General features: G+C 42.7%; 1 long non-coding RNA gene across 1 annotated transcript; it reads right to left on the bottom strand.

The window, feature by feature from the left end:
* Nucleotides 1–405: 405 nt before the first annotated feature.
* Nucleotides 406–16,146, bottom strand: LOC122682144. Its single transcript, XR_006337228.1, has 3 exons — nucleotides 16,017–16,146; nucleotides 15,578–15,581; nucleotides 406–441 (listed from the first exon to the last, which is right to left on the bottom strand). It is a non-coding gene; the product is annotated as an uncharacterized LOC122682144 (long non-coding RNA).
* Nucleotides 16,147–23,495: the final 7,349 nt, after the last annotated feature.

The following is a 23,495-nucleotide window of genomic DNA, read 5'->3' as shown; positions in this document are numbered from 1 at the left end:
TTCTAGCCAGAGATTGGGTAGGGTTACACATATTTCCAAAACCGGCTTTGGTCTGGATTCTCTAGGTGCTGAGCTTCATAGGATGGATCAGATCCCCTCAGAACATGGAAACCCAGACTCCTGGCCACCTCCACCCTTGCAGACCAGAGTGAGTGCTGGATTCTTCTAACAAATATAGGTTTCTTCCCTTTTTCAGTGAACAAACAAAGATAACAAAAGAAAGTTGAACATGGGAATTCTGGTCCTTTTTGGATCACTCTACCCATCAGAGAATGCCTCCTTTTCAGAGAGATTTCATTTAAAGGGAAAATTTTATTCTTGTCGCCTCTGTTTGCAGTAGTAGAGAAGGGACACCCTGAGACAGGCTGGGTTGTTTGAGGCTCTGTATTCAAGTTCTTGTGCTGTGTGTAATCACTCAGTCATGTCTGACTCTTTGCAACCCTATGGACTGTAGCCTGCAGGCTTCTCTGTCCATGGGGATTCTCCAGGCAAGAATACTGCAGTGGGTTGCCATGCCCTCCTCCAGGGGATCTTTCTAACTCAGGGATCAAACCCAGGTCTCCTGCATTGCAGGCAGATTCTTTACCATCTGAGCCACCAGGGAAGCCAAGAATACTGTAGTGGATAGCTTATCCCTTCTCCAGGAGAACTTCCCAACCCAGGAATAGAACTGGAGTCGCCTGCATTGCAGGCAGATTCTCTACCAGCTGAGCTACCTGGGAAACCCATGTTAAACTCTTATGCCCACCTAATATAAAACAGAAATGACTGTGAAGAGCTTGCATTTTGAGTGCCCCATCGGTATAACACAACTGCTATGAGCATGGGTTCCTCTTTCAATTCCTTCTGTACTTTGTTCTCCATCCCTGGTGAGGTCTGTGGATCAGGGGTACTTGGAGGGGGTGGAGGGTATCCTTACTTTCAAACTCCCAAGGAACATATGGGAAAATTTTCTTCCATGCTGATCTTGTTCTCCCAGCTGGGGAGAAATTAATCGGGCAAGAGATAGTATTGTTTGGATTTCTCAAAAATCTTTCCCTAGACACTCCTCTCATCATTTGATTTTATTTTTGTGACATTATTCATTACCCACTCTGACTTACACCAGTTTGGAAGCTTCTCTGTAGCTCTGTCAGAACCCATGGCTTTCTCAGCATCCTGCTCCCAAGGTGGAGGGTCATAGCTCCCAACGCTGGTTTTTTGCTTTCAGTATGCTCTGTCCTCTTCCTAATTTTAAGCAAGAGATTACTAGCTCTGACCTCTTTGCAAGATTTTCTATTCTCTTCACTGCTGTGGGTAAGTCACTTGGTCCTTCATCTGATAATTTCATCGGGGTTTGGGGAGGAAGAGGAGGAGGAAGGCAAAGGCTTGTGCTCAGCTGTCATCTTGAATTGGAACTTGGAAAGTATTTCAAAAAATAAACATTTCTGGGCTCCAATCCCACTCCTTCTGAATCTGAATCACCAGGTGTCCTGCCCAGAAAAAATAAGTTTGGTTGCTTTTTTTAAAAAAAAATCCCCGTCCTCCCCCGGTGGTTTTGAAACAAGCCCTCCTTGGAACAGTGACTGGAGCTCGGTTGGAATAAGCTCCAACTCCCAGCTAACCCCCAGCCTGCTCTTTTTCTGCTGTCCCAGCCACTCAAACAATTTATGTTTCCTTCTTGCCCACCATGATATTTCATTCTTTTGCACCTTTGAACATACTGACTGAGTTGCCTGGGTTTCATATCTCACCCTTTTCACTTAATAAATTCTATTTATTCTGAATTCTGTCTTTGATGAACCACCTTTCTAGGTGCTCTGCTGTCTCCTACACTGCCTGCTGACAGGACCTGGCATGGGATAGATACTTGATAAAATGCTGTTGAAATAACATTGAATTACGGCAGAATTCAACCAGGTTGAGTGAACAGAGTGGAAGGAGAATTTTAGCAAATAACTAAAGATTATGAGGAAGCAGAGAACACCTCTATCCTTCTGGGCTAATAAAAGATGAGAAATTAAATATCTCTTAAAATATTTAGGAAGACTGCAAGATCTTAAATATCTAACTATTTAAAAAGACTGTGAACTAGTTGAGGCTGTGAGAATGTGTCCATTTGTTTTGTATGTTTGCCATTTCGACCCCAAAGCCCACTACAGCACCTCTCATTCTTGTCCTTCCCTTTAAATCTAGTGCAACTGCCGAGCTCAGCAAAGAGTAGCCATCTGTTTCCTGTGACATCGGCCCAGCTATGTCTTAAAAGACAGTTAACCTAAAGGGAAGGTTAAATATGGGGGAAGTTACCACCATCATCATGGTAACTGGGCAGTGAAGGTACCAGGATTAGAAGCATACGTCTTTGGATGTCAAACGTGATAACAGAGACAGAAACAGATTCAGATGCCAGCAAAGATAAAGCCATGTTTGTTCAGACCTACAAACACGTCTCTTAAGAAAAGTTTCCTTTGCTACAGCAAATTCAGAAAGGGTTTGGACTAGGGGACTTAGGAGAATGAGCCTAAGTGTTAATTTATGAATTAACTTCAGGGACTCACATTTCTGTCACCCTGAATGCAAAACTTGCCACGTCCCATTGTGCCAGATGCCTTCATAGCTCAAACCCCACAGACAGGAATAGTTTTTTCTCTTTGGGGATGGATTTTATAAGCTGCTACATCCCCTGCCATGTTTGCAAGGAACAGTCTTGGAGTTCTACAGACTGTGTAGCTCAGAACTCTTTGTGCCATGGGAGGACGGAGGCAGCCAGTCAACCAGCTCAAACGTTTACTGAACACAGGAATCGGAGGTCCTGGAGGCAGGAATTGTTTTATCCATGTCTGTAACTGCAGCACAATTGGCAATGCTGGGCAGATGGCAGGCAACCAAGAAATATTTATTAGATAGTTGATGGATCGTAGATGGACCAATGAGGAAAGCTGGTTGGATAGTACACTGCCAGGGTTTCTGCCCGCGAGGAACCCATGGTCTAGAACAGAGATCACCTACTTAGGTGTCTACAGGGCCTGGAAGGTAGAAATAAACCAGTGAGATGAACTGAGTATAAGAAAAATCAGCGAGGACTTCCCTGCTTGTCCAGCGGCTAAGACTCTGAGTTCCCAATGCAGGGGGCCCGGGTTTAACCCCTGGTTGGGGAATTGGATTCCACATGCCAAAACTAAGAGTTCAAATGCTGCGATTAAAGATCCTGCATGCTGCAACTAAGACCCAGTGCAGCCAAATAAGTAAATAAATAAATACATGTATATAAAAAAAATCAACAGCCAGAAAAATATTCAGTCTTTCTGTGTTTTTCCAGATGTGTCGTTGTAAGGTTACAACAGAAACATGGGTAATAGCAGAATACTATCAGTTTGAATTTGAAAATTAACAGAAGCATATATTTGAATATGTAATCCATTACACATTTCTATTTGTATTTTATCTTATAACTCATTATGCTTTAGATTAGAACATTAAAAACCTGACTACCATTTCTGTTGGTTTTGCTGTTAGGATTTTTTTGTTTTCGGGATTAAGATGACAGTGTCAAGTTTTGAATTCTGTGTTCAATGTTAAATCCTTTAACAAGTTGTGACATTTAGTTTTATTCAGTTTCATTACAAAAACAGCTGTTCACAAATGTAGGAATCCTAAATGCAGAAAGATTCTTGCATAGTGATTTTTTTTTTTAAAAGCAGTGACTTGACATACTTGCAATATTCTACTTTTCTAACATCACCGTATTTACTTTTTGTTGGGGTGTAGGACAATGTTCCCATTTGTAGCTTTTATTCAAATTGAGAATTTTACATCAGAGTGTGAATTGATCCACATTCGTTCATCTTCTAAAGTTTAAAATCTGAGAGTTTTTTTGCCATTTAGTCCTCAAATCTTTAATTTTGGAAACATTTCACTTTCACTGCAGGAAATGTATTTTGGGGAGGGAAACTCGGGCATTTGCTGGTGAAAGGTGGTGAGCTTTTTCTTTGTATTAAACTAACATGCCTGGTTTTTTTTTTCCCAAAAGTTAATAAAAATCTCTTTGTCACCATGGCAAAACCAAATCCATGGTCCTCATTGTTATGGCATCCTGCCAGCTCTGAGTCTAATAAGATGAATGGGTCTGTAGTTTTAGACTGGGGGCCTTCCATTAGATATAATAAGTTTCAGTACAAAATTATTCCTGGATGAATGAGTTAAATAACTAAAAACATCTACTTCTGCTTCAATGACTACACTAAAGCCTTTAACCGTATGGATCACAACAAATTATGGAAAATTCTTAAAGAAATGGGAATATCAGGCCACCTTACCTGTCTCCTGAGAAATCTGTATGCAGGACAAGAAGCAACGGTCAGAACTGGACATGGAACAAAGAACTTGTTCAAAATTGGGAAAGGAGTACATCAAGGCTGTATATTGTCACCCTGCTTATTTAACTTATATGCAGAGTACATCATGCAAAATGCCAGAATGGATGAATTACAAGTTGGGATCAAGATCTCCAGGAGAAATATCAATAACCTCAGATATGCAGATGATACCACCCTAATGGCAGAAAGTGAAGAGGAACTAAAGAGTCTCTTGATGAGGGTGAAAGAGGAGAGTGAAAAAGCTGGCTTAAAACTCAATGTTCAAAAAGTTAAGATCATGGCATCTGTTCCCTTCACTTCATGGCAAATATTGTTCATTGTTCAGGTACTAAGTCGAGTCTGATTCACGGCAAATAGATGGGGAAAAAGTGGAAACAGTGACAGACTTCATTTTTTTGGGGTCCAAAATCACTGCATATGGTGACTTCAGCCAAGAAATTAAAATACACTTGCTCCTTGAAAGAAAAGCTATGACAAACCTAGACAGTGTGTTAAAAAGCAGAGGTATCACTCTGCCAATAAAGGTCCATCTATGAATGAATGCTATGGTTTTTCCAGTAGTCATGTACAGATGTGAGAGTTGGACATAAAGAAGGCTGAGTGCCAAAGAATTAATGTTTTCGAACTGTGGTGTTGGAGAAGACTCTTAAGAGTCCCTTGAACTGCAAGGAGATCAAACCAGTTAATCACCAGAAGGACTGATGCTGAAACTGAAGCTCCAATACTTTGGCCACGTGATGCAAAGAACTGACTCATTGGAAAAAGACTGCTCCTGGGAAAAATTGAGGGTGAAAGGAGAAGAGGGCGGCAGAGGATGAGACAGTTGGATGACATCACTGGCTCAGTGGGCATGAGTTTGAGCAAACTCAGAGAGAGAGTGAAGGACAGAGGCACCTGGTGTGCTGCAGTCTGCAGGGTCTCAGAGTCGGACATGAGTTAGGGTCTGAACAATAACAACAAAGCCTTTGCAAATGATTACTTTGGACTTTAGTTCTACAGCAAGCACTAAAATATTAACCGTGACCACTCCAGGAGCCATACCACAATGCAGTTTACTAACATGGATGAGTCCATCTTAAAGTGTTCAGGACTTTTCTCAGTATAAGACAGGTAGGTCATGCCCTGATGTGTGTACCTATCGTAGGCATCATGATAGAAGTTTCTATCAACCTTTGGTACTATCAAACTTCCAACTAGAAGCATGGAGAAATACAGATTTTAAAAAATCTGTTTATTTATTTGGCTACACTGGGTCCTGATTGCAACATGTGGGTTCTAGTTCCTGACCAGGGATCAAACTTGGGCCCCCTGCACTGGGAGAATGGAGTGTTAGCCACTGAAACAGTGGGGAAGTCCCAAAGAAATACAGATTAATTGGGAGATGTTATTAAAAATCCAAGGTAATTGTTTGCAAAGGCTTTGTTGTTGTTGTTGATACCCTAATTCATGTCCGACTCTTTGAGACCCTACAGACTGCAGCATAGCAGGCTCCTCATAGCCATAATAGAAAACATCATTAACAATCTATTTTAAAGCAACTTCTCCTACAAGTCCTCGGCCTTTTGGTCAGTATTCTTGGCACAAGTATTTTTTGTTAGACTTACGCCAGTGAACACTTGTTTCTGTCCTGCCCTGCTGCTCTCTAGAGGTGCTGTCCAAAAGCAACCATCTGAAAGGGTTTTGACCCCTGGGAAATTTTGTTTTTTCATTTAATATATAGAAGTGTCTCACAGAATTCCTTATTTTACTCACATTGTAAATAAGCAAGCTGAAATTTAATTTTTTCATTTCATTTTTCACAATTCCTGTTTTATTTAGGTAAACTCACCTTGTCCCAGGAAGTGATCATAAAAGTGTTATTCATGCCCCCCACCTTCACATCCTGATGGACTCTGGTGCCTCCCCCTGTGGCCCTGCCCAGCATGACATGCCCCCTTCTCCTTGGATCTGTGAGTATAACAAATTCTCTTCTAATGGCAGTCATCTCCTGATCTATTGGCCTCCCTATACCTGAGCAATAATAAATCTTGCATTTTAAAACACTATGGGACTAGAAGTAAGATGAAGTGAAACCCGTTCATACAACTGAACTACATGTACATCCAATTCTTTCACTGCAATAGCTTTACTTTTATATAAGTGTGGTTGGCCCTTGAACAACTTGGGTTTGAGTTGTGTGGATTTTCTCTCTATAAATATATTCTTCAGTATTACACCACTGATATTGGGTGAACCCATAGATGCAAAACTGCGCATATGGAGAGCCAACTGTAAAAATGACCTTGGGTAAGTTACTGCACCTCATTCTCCCCGTCTATAAATGGAGCTAACAATAGAAATTACCACCAGATATTTCCTAATCTGGGCTCCCCTGGCGGCTCAGATGGTAAGCAATCTTCCTGCAGTGAAGGAGACCCGGTTCCATCCCTGGGTCAGGAAGATCCCCTGGAGAAGGGAATGGCAACCCACTCCACTGTTCTTGCCTGGAGAATCCCATGGACAGAGGAGGCTGGTGGGCTACAGTCCATGGGGTCACAAAGAGTCTGACACAACTGTGTGACTAACATTTCCTAACCTATAACTTTGTTCATTTTCTGTCTTCTAACACTGGAATTTAGACCCTAGGCAAATTAAGTCAGAATCTTTGATGTCGGACTCAGACTGGGTATTTTTCTTAAAGCGTTCTTACCTGCAGGCAGGGTTGAAAACCACTGCCCGTGGCTACCTTGGTTGTATGCTCAAGGAAACGTAAACAGGAATGGCCAGGGAGGCCTTGTTTGCAATAGCAAAAAAAAATTAAAAAATGTAACTAAAATATACAGCACCAGGAAAATGGAGATGTAAGTTATGGGATATTCATAAGGTACAATAAATACTACACATCAGTTAAAATAAATTTCCTTGAGCTACATAAATCAACATGGATAAATTCCCCCAAACACAAGTATGAAAAGCAAGTTAGGGAAAAATATGTATGGTACAGTAGTGCTTATTTAAAAATGCTAAAAAAAATATATAAAACAATGCATAATTTATGGATACATATATCTGCAAGTAAATTTAATTTTTAAAAAAATTCCTAGGCTGATTAACATCAATTTCAGTGAAAGTGGTTATTTCTTGAAAGAGGTGGGTACAAGCACTAGGGAAAGAAAAGCAGGAGTTTCACCTCATTCCTTTTTTTTAAGATAGCTTCTTAAAATGTTGCTTATTTTTTATTCATTTGTGTGTGTGTTTCTATTTATTTATTTGGTTGTGTGGCATGCGGGATCTTAGTTCTCCCACCAGGGACCGAACCTGCACTCCCTGCATCCCTGAATTGGAAGCACGGAGGCAAGTCCCTTCATCTCTTATTCTTAATGCTTTATTTAATGTTCCTTTAACAGAGTTCATTCTTTATACTTCTCTGTGTCCTTGAAATCTTTTGTAATAAAAAAGAGATAGTAATTTTACAGTGTTTTTGGAGGTGCTATCAATAGAACTTCATGATTGTTTTGGTTCATTCTGTGGGCTTTCCAGTTTTGTGGCAAATATTGTCTAAACTTAGGCTTCTCTGATGGTTCAGAAGGCAAAGTACCCACCTGCTCCGTAGGAGACACATGTTTGATCCCTGGGTCAGAAACACCCCCAGAGGAGGAAATGGTAACCCACTCCAGTATTCTTGCCTGGGAAATCCCAGGGTCAGAGGAGCCTGGTGGGCTACAGTCTATAGCATCAAAAAGAGTTGGACATGACTGAGCACATTGTCTAAACTTGCTTCTCACTCTTCCTCAATAATTAAGACACTCATCCATTAATTCATTTGCTTATTTGTTCAGTGACTATTTGTTGAACATTGCTTCCAAAGCAAGGACATGGGTAGAACTCTGTTCTGGGACACACTTTTCTTATCCTGTCCTCAACCTTTTCTTCTGCCTTGGAGTCTAAAATGAGGGAGAATGGATACGTGTAGATGTATGGTTGAGTCCCTTCACTGTTCACTTGAAACTATCACAACATTGTTCATCGGTTATACCCCAATACAAAATAAAAAGTTTAAAAAATATTACGTTTAGTGTGTATGGCAGGTGCTTTTCAAATAACTCAAATAAGTCTATGGCAGGTGCTTTTCAGAGTCTGCCATGGTTAGACTAGCTTTCATTTTTATATTCTCACCCATTTCATGATATGTGATCTAGACTCCTCAAAGGTCCCCACAGAGCAAAATTCTCTAACAGAACCATCTAAAGAGAAAGACACAGGGCTTAGGCAAACTGACAAAGATGAGGCTGTGGGCAGTTACTCATGCTCCAAATCCAAAGTCTGGCTATACTGAATCTCCAGAGACTTTTAGAGATTTGCTATGATTTATAACAGTTTAAGTTTCTTAAGGACTCAGATTGTTTCCCACTTGTCCACACAGCCATCATCAGTCCATACTGTTATCCAGGTTTTTATTAAACAATAACCTCCCTTTTCCAGTGCTGGGTACTTGGTATCTTCCCTTTGACTTAAAACATTAACATTATTGAATACGATTCTTCCCCCTTTTATTTTTCCATCTCCTTAGGTTTCAACCAGCTGCTAGTACACAGTAGCTTTAGCTTTGAAAAAGAAGTAGAAAGGGAAATCAAAGGAGCATTTATTTGGGGAAAGATTATCTAAGATTCTAGTTATTCCCCAAAGTTCTGCATTAAATTCTCCCACCCTCCCTGCAAAAGAAACTGCCAAATAAGTGATCACAGTCTTTATCAAGGGAGTATATGTTGTCTCCCCTCTGCTTAGTAAGGTTTCTGAGTACAAATTAGATAGAGCCTGTGACATTACAGTTTTACGAGGAGTGAGGCTTCTTTTTCATTCACGTGTGAAAGAAACAAAACTTTTCAGGATTCGATTGGCTGGAGGAAAATGTCATGCCAGCCTGTGCAAAATGATGGGGGACAGCTGGCTGGAAAGGCCAACATCAGAACCAGCCTCACCTCCTCGGTGTGGAAATTGACACCAGGATGCCTATAAATAGCGCTCTCTGTTCCCCAGTGCCGGCAGAAAGAGCAGTGGGTATTTAAATGAAAGCCACCACTGTCTACAGCTCAGAGGCAGGCTCAGTGGTTTCCCTATAGAGGCCGAGGAATGGACGTCCCGTGGGCAGGATGCACTGTGACAAGGTCACTTTTGCTGGGAGAAAGGGGGCCCTCTAGGGCCTGGGGCAGAGGGCTCTAAGGGTTAATGTGTAAAACGTACAGACTCCAGTTACCCAGCAGAGGTGATTGTAGGTAACCCAGAGTTCAGACCAGCCAGGTTCTCAGACTGGCGTGCGAACCAGCCTGAGGCGCTCACATCTCTGAGCTTTTTGCTTCCTCAGTTTGGACAATCTGGAGAAGCCACCCCAGATGGGTGTTCAGAGCCTGTTCTGAACTACACTTTAAACTGTGACCTCTGAGTTCAGCTACATCCCATAACCACTCCTCAAAGTCCCAGGAAATCTCTGATTTTCAGTAAACAGCATGGAGTCACCGCAAATTTCCAACCCTTGGGTTTGTTCTCTTTGATAAACAAGGCTGTCCCTCACCCATCCTCCCCTACAACCCTGTCCAAAGGCAATGGGAGTTAAGTGCTCCCTTCATGCTTGTTTCATAAAAAAAGTCTTTTCACTTTTCTGGCTGGGACCCGGAACAGCAGTGAGGTCCCGAAAGAGGGTGGCCCTGGAGAAGAGTTCTGAGGAGCCTCTGTCTTAGGTGCATTGATTGACTCAGTTTATAACCACCTTGGCTTCAGGGAAGGGGAAGAATTTCACGGGGGAGGAGTGCAGAGTATGTTATCATTTCGTGCAACTCGACAGTTCAAAACTCCGATGCAGGGAAAGACTGAAGGTGAAAGGAGAAAGGGGCAGCTGAGGATGAGATGGCTAAATAGCATCACCCACTCAATGGACACGAATCTGAGCAAACTCTGGGAGATAGTGGAGGACAGAGGAGCCCGGCAGGCTGCAGTCCACGGGGTCGAAAAGAGTCAGACATGACTTAGCGACTCTATAACAACATCGGTTCAAACGCAACCCAAGCAGATCCAACATACGGGACACGGAACTGGGGATTGATAAAAGCTGGCGATGATCCCACGTCACAGAGACTAGCACACAGAAGGCTGTGCTCTTTAGATTTCCAGGGACTATAGAATACAGCAGGGGAGTGTCACTTCTACCAGGCTTCTGGGGTTTCCTCAGGGATTGGGCTCTTTCCTAGAATCTGCAGTGATTCCATTTCAGGATGTTAGTCCCTCATCTGCTGTGTGAAAGGATGGAGACTTTGGAGGAAGTGAGGGCACATGGGTGATCCGCATCTGAGATCTGTGCCTCCCCAGATCGCTCATTCAAGACCAGAGGGGTGACCTGGGCCAGGTGCGTCCTCCTCGGGCCTTTTTTCCTGCCTGTAGCTACGCTCTCTCCCTTACACATCCCCGTAATTCTGGTTGTGGCGACTGCTGAACAAAAGCAGCTGTTTGCTCTTCTGACTTTTCCTCCTTCGGGCTGACGACAGACGAACTGCTTGTGTGGCCCTGGGGCAAAACATTTCTGTTTAATTAACTCAGTGTTAAAACTCATCATCCATGGAGGCACTGATTCTCCTGGATTTATCTGCCAAGTCAGTAGCTTCCGACAAATAACACAGCTTCTATCTAGTCCAGCGGGGCTTCCCTGGTGGCTCAGACAGAAAAGAATCTGCCTGCAATGAAGGAGACATGGGTTGAGCCCTGGGTTGGGAAGATCCCCTGGAGAAGGGAATGGCTACCCACTCCAGTATTCTTGCCTGGGAAATCCCATGGACAGAGGAGCCTGGCGGGCCACAGTTCATGGGGTTGCAAAGAGTCAGACACGACTGAACAATTAACACTTTTATCTAGTCCAGCAATGAGAAAGAAAGCAATTTTAGGTGAGATTTTTATTTGATGTGATCCAAACTCCAGGTTGTCTCTTTCAGGAGGGAGAATCATCCCACAGGAGTGCTTTTAAGTGTTGTTTTTCAAGGAAAAGCCCCTAAGGTACATTCCAGTTCCGACCAATTATGTCTTCACTCGGTTTATTTTCTTAGGTTTTAAATACTTTTCTATTAAAAAAAAACTTTAAAACTGTACTTTTATGATGATTCAAAGGACTGCTGCTGCGCCTTCAGCTAGAAGAAAACACACAGAATACATTTGAATGAATTACAAAGTGTATTATACTCTGCAAATCAGCATTAAAATGCACATTAATTTCTGCAGCTCTTAAATACTTCGGTTGCCGAGGAGCTGCCTCCATTCTATAATTGAAATAGCTCTTCAGATGCAATTTAGTTGCTGATTGGTTTTTAAGTATTTTTAAAAGCTAACAGCTCAGATGGAAAAAGGGGGTATTACCCTTGAGTTATAAATAGGAGCACAGATGTCATCAGCCATGGACTCATCAGACCATTGCCAAACACGGTGATTTTCTCCAGAGAAGGGATGCTCTACCGAGAAGGCAGGCTGTTCAGGAGACCCTAGAGCTGGCTTGACATCAGATCCAAGACCCCAGTTGGGAAGGAGTGATTATTCTTTGCGTAAATGAAGCAGGTCACTTTTTCATTCTGCTCCTCATCCACACATTCCATACCCTCTCTTCTTGCCTTTTATTACCTCCAACTTTTTGTCAGTTTCAAGAAATGTCAAGTAGGAAAAGAAGAGGCAAAGCATAAGAGCAAGTCCTTTGATCTTCATTGGCAGGTGGAAATCTACACGTGTGACCAGGAAGAGGTTTCAGCTATTAATATTTGTCTAAATTTGGCATCCCAGTGCTTTGTGGATTTTGTTATATGCACCTTGCCGAGCAGCCAAAGGGTATTTGCAAGGTGGCTGTGTCCCCATGGCAATGCTCAATAAATTCAAGATTTAAAGAAGCAATCTATGGATTCTTAGCTGTGTGTCTGCTTCCTTGATATTAATAAAGTCATTTTGGCAACTTCCCTGGTGGTCTAGTGGGAATGAATCCGCCTTCCAAGGCAGAGCATGTGGGTTCAATGCCTGATTGGGAAATTAAGATCCTACATGCCATGGAGAAACCAAGCCCGCACGACACAGCCAGAGAAGCCTGTGCACCGCAATGAAGACCCAGTACAGCCCAAGAAGAAGTCGCTTGAACTCACTCATGGGCGTAAAGTAGATGTTGGAGAAAAGATGGAAGGTCCAATTAGTTCCCTAAATTTCACATGAACCGAAGGTCCACGGTCAGGTCAACTAAATTCTTGGTTTCTTAACATTCTTCCAAGACAAATAGTATTAATGAAATGCTAATTAATTAATGATAGATTAATGATATATTTTTAGGATGTTCTAAAGTTGACATATAAGGTCATAATGCTTGAAAACCACAGATTGCTATGTGAATGCAGAATTGTTAGGCAATTCTGGAGATGAAGATTTGGGTGAGGATTCTAGGGAGCTTGCCAGAAGGCAAATCTCAAAAGTGTATAAATCCTTCAGTGTACTGTATCCAGTCAGACAATTTATAGGCAGGAAACGATCTGGCTTCAAAGACAGCCTAATTGTGGTCTATGAATTCCATCTCTCTAGAATTCTGTCCAAAGGATGAGTAGGTTTAAGTTATGGAAAAAAGATCTAGTCTTTCTAAAATTAATTTTTATTTCTTTCATTGACATATAGTTGATTTACAATATTATATTAGTTGCAGGTATACAGCCTAGTGATTCAATATTTCTACAGATTATATTCCATTAAAATTTATTATAAGATAATGGCTATAGTTCCCTGTACTGTACCATAAATCCTTGTTGCCATCTATCTTATATATAATCGTTGTACCTCATCATCCCCTTCCCCATCTTGCCTCTCTTCCTCCCCTCTCCGCACTGGTAACCACTGGTTTGTTCTACCTGTGAGTCTGTTTCTATTTTGCTACACACATATATTTGTTTTATTTTTAGATTCCACATGCAAGTGATATCATACAGTAAGTGTCTTTCTCTGTCTGATTTATTTCACTAAGCATAATACCCTCCAGGTCCCTCCACGTTGCCACAAATGGCAAAATTTCATTCTGGAAAAATCTGGCCTTTGTACTTTTTTTTTACCTACAGCATGTAAGGAGGAAAAAAAAGAGAGAAACAGCTTGACTGATACTGACAAAAGTAATAATAACAGCATCTAACTACCATTTATTGTGTAGCTGACCAAAATGCCCAGCAATTAGCTTTATGCTTTATATCCATTGTCATCGTCACAAAACCCTATGAAGTAGCCACTATAAATATCCCTTTTAATAAATGAAGACACTGTAGTCTCAAGAGGGTAAGTATTGTGCTCAATCTCATATAAGAAGTGAGAGCAACATATATATTCTAACATGACTTTTTTTTAACTCAAAGTACATTATGCCTCTTGACAAACCTATATGCAGGTCAGGAAGCAACAGTTAGAACTGGACATGTAACAACAGACTGGTTCCAAATAGCAAAAGGAGTACGTCAAGACTGTATATTGTCACCCTGCTTATTTTACTTATATGCAGAGTACATCAGGAGAAACACTGGGTTGGAAGAAGCACAAGCTGGAATCAAGATTTCCGGGAGAAATATCAATAACCTCAGATATGCAGATGACACCACCCTTATGGCAGAAAGTGAAGAGGAACTAAAAAGCCTCTTGATGAAAGTGGAAGAGGAGAGTGAAAAAGTTGGCTTAAAGCTCAACATTCAGAAAACTAAGATCATGGCATCTGGTCCCATCACTTCATGGGAAATAGATGGGGAGACAGTGGAAACAGTGTCAGACTTTATTTTTTGGGGCTCCAAAATCACTGCAGATGGTGATTGCAGCCATGAAATTAAAAGACGCTTACTCCTTGGAAGGAAAGTTATGACCAACCTAGACAGCATATTTAAAAGCAGAGACGTTACCTTGCCAACAAAGGTCCATCTAGTCAAGGCTATGGTTTTTCCAGTGGTCATGTATGGATATGAGAGTTGGACTGTGAAGAAATCTGAGCACTGAAGAATTGATGCTTTTGAACTGTGGTGTTGGAGAAGACTCTTGAGAGTCCCTTGGACTGCAAGGAGATCCAACCAGTCCATCCTGAAGGAGATCAGTCCTGGGTGTTCACTGGAAGGACTGATGCTGAAGCTGAAACTCCAGTACTTTGGCCACCTCATGCGAAGAGTTGACTCACTGGAAAAGACCCTGATGCTGGGAGGCATTGGGTGCAGGAGGAGAAGGGGATGACAGAGGATGAGATGGCTGGAAGGCATCACCGACTCAATGGACATGAGTTTGAGTAAACTCCGGGAGTTGGTGATAGATAGGGAGGCCTGGCGTGCTGCGATTCATGGGGTCGCAAAGAGTTGGACACGACTGAGCGACTGAACTGAACTGAACTGAACATTTTATGTAACTGTACAGATTATTAAGAAGTCATAGTGAAATATATTGCACTTTGTGTCACTCACTTGAATGCTAGGCTCTCCTGAAAGCCAGAGGTTGTTAAGAAAATTCATCCAAGTGTGAAGAAGAGTAGGTAGAAGGGATTTCAGGTGAGAGTTTTCTTTTTTTCTGACTATGATATGTCCTACTATGTCTAGTTTACTCATCATGAAAAACGGACACAAAGAAAATGTATCCTATACCACCGAGAGAAGAGGAAACTCACCACTGACCAAAGATCTCAGGAAGAGATGTAGAATGGGTCACCTTCAAGTGCCGTGATGACTTACTTCTATTCACCAAATCATTATTGTTTTTATTTTTTTTGGCTTTACTATTTGGCTTGTGGGATCTTAGGTCCCCAACCAGGGATTGAACCTGGGGCCTAGCGGTGGAAGCACTGGGCCCTAACCACTGGACCACCAGGGAAGTCCCTAGATCATTATTTAAATTATACTGTTAAAATCTGCATAAAATATGCAGAAACTCCAAGAGTGCCTCCTCCATAACAATCTCAATGGAAGTTGAAAAGACAGTGCACACTCTAGTCTATTTTCTTTGAAAATACATTGAGGCACTTGAAGGATGAAGTTTAAGCGATGCCCCCAATGTCCAGAGCTCCCCCTTTAGCCAAAATCTCGAAATCAGAGTGCTTTCTCTCTCCTAATTTTGCACGGTTTGCAAACTTAAAAAACAAAGCTACTGGGACTTTGTTGTCAGTCCAGTGGTTAAGATTTCGCCTTCCAACACACGGGATGCAGGTTCAGTCCCTGGTCAGAAAGCTAAGATACCACCTGCCTCTGGGCCAAACACACACACACACACACACACACACACAAATAGAAACAATATTATAACAAGTTTTCAATAGAGACTTCAAAAATGGTTCACATAAAAAAAATCTTAAGAAAAACTACTGAAAAAAAAAGCAGAAATAAAATGATAGTACTTAGAAAGAGTGGAGATGAGGAGATTGTGGGATCTTTCTAAAAGGCAAATATTTCCTTTTTGTGATGGAAAATCAAAAACCCTTGTTAGACAAAAGCTGGTACATACATGATGTGGGTTAATGTATCCCAGGAAGTGCCTGAGAAGACACCTGAAGGGTTTGCTCTGCACCGCTGTCGGAAGTGTTGAAGGTGGTGTCCTGCTCGTTGACCTACACCATCTGCTGTCTGCAGCTGAGCATGTGCTCAGTCGTGTCTGACTCTGTGACCATGGACTGTAGCCCACCAGGCTCTTCCGCCCATGGGATTTCCCAGGCAAGAATACTGGAGTGGGTTGCCATTTCCTTCTCCAGGGGGTCTTTCCAACCCAGGGATTTAACCCTTGTCACCTGCATCTCCTTGCTTTGGGAGGCAGATTCCTTGCAGCTGACAAGAGGTTTGACTAAGTGGGAGGCTGCCCTTCACATCCTGTCCCTTCTTGGAGGCAGCTGAGGGTGGAGGGGACATCATGGCTGGGGGCAGACGGGAGTCAGGGGCTAAACTGACCAGCCCAGTGGAGGGTGGGGCCTGGGAGGACTCAGAAACGATATGCAGCCAGGATCTGAGCTCAGAGAACCCCAGAAAGTCTCTTTTCTGTGCAGGATAGGGCATCCGTAGTTGGGAATAACAGTTTGAAAGGTTTCAGAGCTCAGCATGTCGCTGTGCTAAAATAGATCTGTGCTGCGAGATTGCCAAGCTGGCTTTAAAAAGAGGGAGGGGGAACAAAGAGGAAAAAAGAATGGGACAGAAGGAAGTGCCCACACCATGTAGGCCCAAATGAAGAAAACCCAAGACTCACTGCCACTGCATCCAAATGTTTCCAGGGAAGGTGGGTCGATCTTTTTTTTTTTTTAATATTTATTTATTTGGCTACACCAGATCTTTGTTGCAGCATGCAGGATCTTTAGTTGCTACATTCAAAGTCTTGGTTGTGGCATGTGGGATCTAGTTCCCTGACCAGGGATCAAACCTGGCACTTTGCATTGGGCCCTCACAGCTTTTGCCATTGGACCCCTCAGGGGAAGTGGATCACTCTTAATTGTGCCTGGGACACATAGGAATTACACTTTCTGGAAATCCACACTTCTTATCTTCCTATTGGTGGTTCCATACCTGGACAGCACACTAGTACCTCCTAGACATCCTTTCAAAATGACCTGATGCCCCATCATACCTAGAGATTCTGAATTTTTATTTTAATTATGAGTAAAAATATAGAATGATTCACAAATTTGCTTGCCATCCTTGGGCAGGAGGCACATTCATTTTTGTGCTGTGTCAATTTTAGCATTGTCTGTCCTGTATCAGTACGTGTGATGCTGAAGCTAGCACCAGATTCAATTTGTTTGGGGCTAGCACTGTTTTTCTTCTTTTTCTTTTAAAATCCCTCTGTTGAGAGCACTTCCTTGGTGGTACACTGTCTAAGACTCTGTTCTCCCAATGCACTCCTAATGCTTGGGTCCTGGGTTCTGCTCAGGACTAGTTCCCGCATGCTACAATTGAAGATCCTGTATGCTTCCCAGGTGGTGCTAGTGGTAAAGAGCCTGCTACCAATGCAAGAGACATAAGAGATACGGTTTGATCCCTGGATCAGGAAGATCCCCTGGAGGAGGAAATGGCAACCCACTCCAGTATTCTTGCTTGGAAAATACCAAGGACGGAGGACCCTGGTGGGCTACAGTTCATAGGGTCACAAAGTGTTCTTTGCATATAAAAGCAAGTGAGAAAAAAATTCTATGCCCCATGTACCACTATCACCTGTGCTCCATCCCCAGCGTCACAAACAGCCTCTGATAGATCAGAGAAATCCTGGGGACATGGAGATGTTTATTCTTGCCTGATCCACAGAGGACAGAGTCCAAGGTTTTCCTAGAAACAGATCTAAGGCCAGAACCTGCAAGTTGACGTGAGGGTATCCATGCTAAGAGAAGCTGGGATTCTAGGGTTTCGTGCTGGCAAAATACCAAATCCCAGCCCTGACAAATCCAGTTCCCTCCCACCAGTCAGAGTGAGGAGTGGCCACAGGAGGAGCTATTTCACTAGTAAATTGCTCCTGGCTTGCCTTGTGTTGGAACAAACAGCCGGACAATGAGAAGCCTTGCTTCAGAGAGAGGCTCCTGCTAGGCTGATGGCAAGTTTAGCTGTTAATTAAAACCTTTTGCTGATGACTAGTCAGGCAATCTTTACTTAATGGCCTCTAAAAGGGATACCCTTCCTGCCACTACCTTCAGAATGGTATTTTCACTTTTGATGATGTCAAAGTCTCCTGTGTTTCAAGGAATAGAAGGAAACACTTGTTTTTGTTGGACGTTGCTACAGGCACTGAGGGCTGGCAGGGCACAGCTCTGCTTTGAGAAAGCTGATGGACCACGGGGGCTTCTGGCAAGGCTGGCAGAGAGCGGGATCCAGGGCTCTGAGCATCAGGCCTTCTGGATTTCTCCTTGAGGACTAAGGATCAGGAGAAGAAGGTTCTGGCTGAATGCATAGCAAGTGTCAATATGACTTCACTCAGCCGTATCCGACTTTTTGGGACCCCTTAGACTATACAGTCCACTTGGCTTCTCTGTCCATGGAATTCTTAAGGGAATAAAACTGGAGCAGGTTGCCATTTCCTTCTCCAGGGGATCTTCCCTACCCAGGGATCAAACCCGCATCTCCTGCTCTGGCAGGCAGATTCTTTACCACCTGACCTACCAGGGAAGCCCAATATGACTTCAGCAATGAGTCAAAACCAAACACATCACCTAGGGTTTTTGTTCGTTCTTTTTTGGATGGTGACAGATTTCATTCGCCATAACACAAGCCCTTTCTGCTCCATCATTTTACCTTCCCCAGCCCCAGATTATTTGCCCTTGAATCAGGAATGATTATTTTTATCTTCTCAGATAGCTTATATATTAGTGTCACTACTGGAAAAGGGAACAGTTGTGGGGAGACATTATACTAATATTTACTGTTAAAAACATCTTCTTGGCACATAGAGGACGCCTGTAATAGCAGCCACATCTGCATTCTGATTTGTAGACTATCATCCTTTAATTCTTCACTGTTCTCTCCTCTCCCTGATAGAGCAATTGAAGGAGCCAGGACAATATATGCACAAGCTTTGTTAAAAATTATGTGTTATGTGTGGGGTGTGTGTATTTTCTCTCACTAGTGTGTGTGTGTGCACCTTGAAACGTTGCAAATAATATGTGCTTTGGACAGCAAATACATCAAATCAGTCAATCCTAAACGAAGTCGACCTTGAATATTCATTGGAAGGACTGTTGCTAAAGTTGAACCTACACTACTTTGGCTACCTGATGTGAAGAGCCAACTCATTGGAAAAGACCCTGATGCTGGAAGGACTGAGGGCAGGAGGAGAAGGGGGCGATCCAGGAGGAGATGGTTAGAAGGCATCACTGACTTAAGGGACATGAGATGGAGCAAACTCCGGGAGACAGTGAAGAACAAGGAAGCCTGACATACTGCAATCCATGGGATCGCAAATGTAACCACTAAACAAGTCAATGGGGCCTGGAAGACAATTGTCACTTCTGTAGTCACTATGTGTCTGATGTTTCTACTACAAAGTATAATATTTTAATAATTGAAAAATTAAGATGAAAATGAAGGGGTAGAGCCCCAGGCAAGTTTCAGAGAAAGCTTACCTCCTTGATGGTGAAATAAGGACTCACCAGGGAGGACCAGTGCTTGCTGGAAGCCCCGATCCCTGGTAGGGCAGCCTGCGCAGTGAGGCTGATGGACAGCTGACTCAGGGCGCTCTCAGCTCCGCCATCACCTCTCCTAGCAGCCCTCTGAACCCGCAAGCTTGAGGGGCTCAGGGTCTGGAGGCGGATGTCAATGTTCAGAAGCACCATGCAAATTGTCTCCAGAGTAGCTGCTGGGGAAGGGTGACCCTGAGTCCTGCCTGACCTCTACATTAAGGTAGTCGAGTCAATAAGACCTAACATGCTTCTCTTAGAGCTTAATCCAGAAGTAGGAAACTAGGGCTTGTAACATAACATACATATGGCTGACAAAGGGCTGGAAAGGGCTGGTGGTGGGATAATAGGTGCCCTGGTCATGGGTGGGGGGTGAGGACTGTGGTGGGCACCTGGCACCGCAATTGGTTGAGATCCAACAAAACCTGTGGCTCCCCACTTTGAAGGGGAGTAATTAAAAAAAGAGGGCTTCCCAGGTAGCTCACTGATAAAGAATCCACCTGTCAAGTCTGAAATGCAGGTTCGATCCCTGGATTGGGAAGATCCCTTGGAGAAAAAAATGTCAACCCACTCCAGTATTCTTGCCTGGAAAATGTCACGGACAGAGGAGCCTGGTGGGCTACAGTCTGTGGGGTCGCAAAGAGTTGGACATGACTGAGTGACTAAAAGAGCAATAATTAAGAAATTCCTAAAAAATAAAAAAATTAAAAAAAAATTTAAAAAAAAGAAATTCCTGTATAAGCTACAAGGACCTACTTAGAGCACAGGGAACTGTTCACATATTCAATATCTTATAATAACCTATATGGGAAGACAATCTGAAAAAGAATATATATATATACATAAATAACATATATATATATATCTGAATTATTTTATTGTACACCTGAAACTAACACAACATTGTAAATTGACTGTGCTTTAAAAAAAGAACAGCAAAACAAAAACAAAAGCAGCGTCCTGTAGACCTCACATGCTATTAGGCACATCCACCCAGAGAAGGTGGCCAGCTGGTGAGAGAACCATGTTTAGGGATGGCACGGAGACTATCGGGAGGGAATGGGTACCCAATTCCTTGTTTGCTTTCCTCAAATCAATAGGTGACTGACTTTTATTAAGAGCCTGCTGTTTCACATACTAATCCTATTGCCCCACAAGGATGGGGAGCTATTTTGCAGGCTCCAGCGCACAATACTGGGCCAGATCCCCATCCATCTCTGTTGACCCTTTGTGTTTGGGGCAATGGCCTTCAGATATATGGTTTTAAGCAGGGTAGGTCTTTCTGTTAAGAAAAAGAAGAGGATGATTCCTCCATCAGCTCAAAGGCAGTTTATCCATTTGATCTCATCTGGGGTGGCATGAAGTCACTTTTACTCTCTGCTTGAAGACCTTTCTCTGAATTATTTTGTAAAGCTATATTCTGTGCAGGGCATGTGAAAAGATACAGATTCACTCTAAATTTGTATCAAAGAAAAATGTAATTGGAGGCTGCAGCTAGGGGTTCTTAGGGCACTGGAGATAAGGACTCGAAAATTGTCTGTAAGGAAGTTATTGATCAGAAGGAGGGGTGGAAACATGGATATCTTTGTTACAGGAAAATCCAAAAGAAATCTCCAAGCAGAAAAGCAGAGCAATGATAGAGCTCCTTCTCCCCAGACACAAGGATGGGGTACTTGGGAGGAGTGGGGGCATACCTTCCATTGCCTCCAACTCTTCCTTCTCCCATGGAAAGAAGGACGTAAGTAGGAGGATCTAGAAAGAGCAGAGGAGGCTGGTGGACTCTATTGAGTGAAGCGAAGTGCACACCTCCTCAGAGGAAGCCAAGAATTTGGACTCCTGTAACCTTTGCTGACTTAGGGAACACATAGCCTCTAGTGATCTCTAAAGGATGAAACAAACTCAGGAGATCTGAGCATTTCTCTTTGGGGCACTGTCAAGGGTTGAAAGACATAAAGAACCGGGAAGAGAGCCAACCGCCCAATGTGCAGAACACAGTGCAAAATAAAAATGCAGGGTCTTGCGTTCAAAAAGCAGAAAACAGTTTCATTAATGGCACTGACCTGTAAAGCCTTACCTCCACAGTCTCTCTCCTGACTTCTCATGAAGTGTTTTTTTTTTTTTTAAATTTTTAGTTTACCATTTAATGTTGATCTAAATAAAAAAATATTACAAATTTAAATTGTTAGCACAAGTTTCGGTGTTCATTTAAAAAAAAAGCCTTATTGGAGGATAATTGCTTTATAATATTGTGTTGGTTTCTGCCATACATCAACATGAATCAGCCATATGTGTACACATGTCTCCTCCCTCTTGAACCTCCCTCCCACCCCGTCCGACCCCCAAGGTTGTCACAGAGCACTGGGTCGAGCTCCCTGGGTCACAAGGCAAACTCGAAGTCGCTATTTTGCATATGGTGATGTTTATGTTTCCAGGCTACTCTCCCCGTTAGTCCCCCCTCTCCTTCCCTCACTGTGTCCACAGGTCTGTTCTCTGTGTCTGCGTCTCCACTGCTGTCTGTGCAGTGTCAGTTTTAAATGTAAATACCAGTGCATTGAATTCACACACAGAAGCAGTAAGATTGCACAATTTGGATATCATAGCTTATCCATAAGTTCATATGGGTCTTTTTTTTCTCAACAGAAGAGGATGAGAGAGGGGAAAAAGCAGGGCTTGATGTCTGGCTCCTGGACAGAGAAAAAGGGAAGCCGAGATTCTGGGATGATATTAAGAAACTCCACTTTGATACAATTAGAACTGGAGCTCCATAGGCGACTTAAGATTCAAAAGTAAAATTTGATTGAGAAAGACGATATGATTTAAGAATGGGATGCTAGCAGAAGGCAAATACCTCCATTATAGCTCAAGGCCAAGGTGAGCGAACAGGATAGGTTTGAACACAAGAGGAGGTGTGGTAAACTCAGGCAAGCAGACCATTTTTGTATCATTAACTTGGGAGTTGAATCAACCATATTTTCTTTGGGGGAGATGACCCTTTTTCCTGTGCCGTATTTTTATCACCTATTTGGCTTGACTTCACTAAGATATTTGTCTGGCTCATCCACCCGGTCATCCTTGAGCTTGGGGTGGCGCCCACCTGATGACCCCAAAACTCTGCACCTCTTTTCTGACCCCAGACCAAACCCCAATGTTCCTGCCATAGAAATTTAACATTACAAGAAGACCCAGGCACAGAAACGCATTTATATAGCTTGGAGCTGAGGATTTGGAGCCTGCTAAGTCCCTGCTTCAAGCAGAGGGAAATTAAGCCCCATCATGCAATCGCATGTAATTTCCATCTGGAAATTACTTAGCAGGAAAATGGTCCTGGGCCTCTTTGCCAGCTGATTCTCTGAGCTTTCAGGCCCTGGTTTTCAATGATGCCAGACAGCACTGGGTAAGGCAGAAAGAGACTCCAGATATGACCGTGTCCTGTTTTACAATTCAGAGCTGAAACTGGGAGCTGAGATAGAAGAGCAGGGACAGACTGGGGAAATGGATTGGATTATTGCATTAACCCAGGGAACATTTCAAATGAAAACTTGCATAGCGTAATCAATAATTCAGTCTTATCAGTGTGCTTGTCTGGGCAGATGACATTTATTTTAATAGAGACTCTCAGGAGGGGGATATGCAATTTTACGGTGTGCTTTTTTTTTTTTTTTGAGCATACAAATGCCTTTGCTTATTTATCTATAGTTGTGTGGTGCTTCTGGATTCTCTTTATTTCTTCTATGTTTTGTAAATTTCAGAAATCTGAATTGAGAAGGACCTAGTCTCTTCTCTGTTCCTATTCACTCCCTACCTGGTCTCTCAAATCCGGGTTTGCAACTACTTTGTCTAAGACACTTTGGCTCATTTAATGATGTCTGACTGAACTGAACTGACTGACTGAAAAAGAAATAAATGGTATGATGATAAGGACAAGGATAATAATGACAAGTTACCATCGTATGCCAAAGGCAACCCTCCAGACGGATTGTTTTCCAGCATCAGTGTCCAGGGAAGCCCAAAAGAGAGGG

The sequence above is a fragment of the Cervus elaphus genome, chromosome 23, assembly GCF_910594005.1.
Source record: "Cervus elaphus chromosome 23, mCerEla1.1, whole genome shotgun sequence".
NCBI lineage: Eukaryota > Metazoa > Chordata > Mammalia > Artiodactyla > Cervidae > Cervus > Cervus elaphus.
Note: the sequence above shows the minus strand (reverse complement) of the source record. Positions and strands in the feature narration are given on the sequence as shown.